The sequence below is a fragment of the Argentina anserina genome, chromosome 1, assembly GCF_933775445.1.
Source record: "Argentina anserina chromosome 1, drPotAnse1.1, whole genome shotgun sequence".
Classification (NCBI taxonomy): Eukaryota; Viridiplantae; Streptophyta; class Magnoliopsida; order Rosales; family Rosaceae; genus Argentina; species Argentina anserina.
In genome coordinates, this window is record NC_065872.1 from 19,595,129 (window position 1) to 19,598,135 (window position 3,007).

The window sequence follows — 3,007 nt, forward strand, 5'->3', positions numbered from 1 at the left end:
CACTAAATATGTTTCTTCCTTGCTAAGGACATCTCTTAGATCTCCACTGCACCGTACCCACAAAGCGAACACCGCTCTGGATAAGATCTTTGGCCAACAAGGCCACCGACAAGAGCTAGAGCAACCGCGCAAACACACACACACACATATTTGTTTTTTACCAAACACACCAACACTATTGCTCAACATTGTAAATATAGTCTTCTATGATTGCACACCAACAACTTCTTGTCAATCAGATGGTCTACTCACCGCGCTACGGAGCCTGAATATTTTCGGCGTTACCTGTTGAGCTTCACCATGATCAGGTGGATCAGCTCAGCTGAGGGTTACCATGAACATAACATCGATCTATAATCTATGGGTTTTCAAGTTCAAGCTCATAATGAGTAATCTACAATTGTGTTAACAATTTTTAATTCAAATAAAAATTTATATGAATGATCTATTCATAATATTTAAAAACTAAACGATTAAGAAGAAAATATGAGATCGATAAGTGAGTGAATCAAAGAGATTCTCAACTAGTCCTTAACAAAGTGGTACTCATTAGAATGATTCCCCATATAATAATGTCCAACGCGGAAGGAGGGGGGGGCCCGGGAGGCAACGCGGTAGGGCTGGCACGACTAGTGCTTACTTGAACGGGGGAGAAAGTTTCTTAAACTGGTATTGGTTTATGGGGGGAGATATTCTTGTGGGCCCTTTTTGGGCAAATGTTTGAGGTTGGGCCCAAGTCTTGGGACCTTTTCTTACTGCTTTTTTAATATATTAATATTATTTATTTAAGGTGTTTAATATGTTTGAGCTTTATGCGAGCAATAATTCCTTACATCAAATGTGTATGGCGAATCAGACTATGTTCATGTGTGTGCACTTGAAGTATCTTGTTTGCTCTAGGTAGGTGACAAGTTCTTTGCTTTGTTAAATAATCGTTGCCGCTTAGAGGTATGGTGAAGCTAAGTGTCGTTGGATATTCATTATGATGACAACATAGTAGGAAATCTGTGCAATTGGAAATCATTTTTTGCTATAATCGAGTTATCTTTCTCATATATTATCACTATAACAAAGCAAATAAAGTAGTCATTTAAGGACTTTTTGCCAATTGGTGCCTAATTGATTGTTTATAGAGATTATGATATTATTTCAAATAATTGACTCGTTGTAATGAGGGATTTAAGCTTAGGCCTAGTTTGGTATAACTTTCTTTTTAAAATAATCAGTTTTTAAATTCTATTGTGTTTAATAAATCAAATAAAAGTAGTTGTTTTTTTTAAATTATGTCACTAGAAACAATTTTTAAAAGCAGTATCATAGTTTCTTTTAGAAGTTGCTACCATAACAAACACCGAAAAATACCAAAATACATACGAAACTGTTTTATTTTATAGCTACTTCAATTCACAACGTAACAACAGCTATTTTTGTTTTAAGTCGCAATAATATCAAACTAGCAGTCTCTCATAAAAAAGCCTTCCCATCCTCACTGTTTCTCCAAAAAATAGAAAAGGATTTTCAGAAACCCGGCCCACCGTAAACACATCGTCCAGAAACCCTAATACGGGTGGTTGTTATATAAATAGATCACAAAATGCTACGCTCGTCTCCAAGCCCCCCATTTTCTGCGTTCTCCTTTTAATTTTCGAACTCTTCATGAAAGGGTCCTCTTCTCTCTGTTTTGATTGCTCTGACTGTGATTTCGTTGTTTGTTTCTTTCGAATACGATTTGTACACAAATGCATCGAACTATATGAATCTCTCTGCTCGTCAATGGCATAGAGTCTACGTAGAGATGCGAAATCAAACCTGAAAAGGGTAGGGCACTTTTTGGACTGGCAGACTCCCATTCTCATGGGTTCTGACCTTTTCTCGTAAGTTCCACATATCTTTTTCTTCTACTGCTCCATGATGATTCAAATCTGCTTTAACCACACCGAATTGAGACTCTGGGTCTTGGGTTTCACCCTTCTCTGGAATTTAAGTTCAAGTTCTGTGCTTCCTGTGCTTTGCATTGCCTGATGAATCTGTTCTCTAAGAGTAGAGGGGTCACTGCTTTGCTCTGTCCCTCTGATTTTAGGGGAGAGAAGAAGGATTTGTAAAGCATTGGAAGCTCAAGAAGTTGTCTTGGCTTAAATCTTTAGTGGGGTTTTGCTCAACTGCTTTTGCTCTCTTATGTGGAAGACGTTGGCCTTTGATCTGAGAGCATTAATCCATCTCTGGGTTGTATGTTGGTAAATAGATAATGTGGGAGTTGACTGTTATGCTAGGTTTACCCCGTCTATGAGGATTTGTGTGTAAGTATTGTAAGATAGGATTTTGTATTTGGGAAATGATGATCAAATTTGATTGACATAAGCTTATGCTGTGCTGAATTTTCTATTGATTTGCACGTCAGTCTGATCCTGAATATTTGCTGAAAAAAAACGACTTGCAATTTGAGGTCTCGACTGATATTGCCGCCTCATTTGTTGTAGTTGATGTGTGCTTAGCTCTCAATTTCTCATTCAATGAATTCTGTTCTGTTGGATTTACTGTGTTTGGCAAATTGAGGTTGTGAATTTATCGACTATAAGATGTGAAATTTAAGAGCAGAGGTTGATTGTTTTCTGTCCCTCTTCTCTTAGAGGAGAGAAGAAGTCATTGCCAAGAATTTCAAGCTCATGAATTTTGTCTTGGCTTAAATCGTTAGAGGGTTTGCCCAACTTCTCTATGTGCTCCTATGTGGAAAACTTTGGCCTTTGAACTGAGCATGAATACACTAATATGTGTGAATATTATCAATTCTCTGATGAATTTTATGGTACTTGAAATTGTTTGACATAGGCTCTGCCCTGCTGAGTATTAGCTCAGGACCGATGACCTGTCCACGGATTGTGTGCAAATTTCTCTTTTTGTTCATGATGCTCAATTGCAGCCGACTCTATTTTATGGGTTTACTCAGCAGGACCTACATCTGTACTCGAGGAGAATTCATGTTGGTTGGTCTCTTAGCTTCAGACCCTGA

At 37.8% G+C, this 3,007-nt stretch overlaps 1 non-coding gene across 1 annotated transcript; it reads left to right on the forward strand.

Annotated features, from left to right (window-relative positions):
- The first annotated feature begins 2,324 nt into the window (after positions 1 to 2,324).
- LOC126805384 (small nucleolar RNA Z122) lies at positions 2,325 to 2,410 on the forward strand. The gene has a single exon (XR_007674054.1). It is a non-coding gene; the product is annotated as a small nucleolar RNA Z122 (small nucleolar RNA).
- The last annotated feature ends 597 nt before the right edge of the window (positions 2,411 to 3,007 follow it).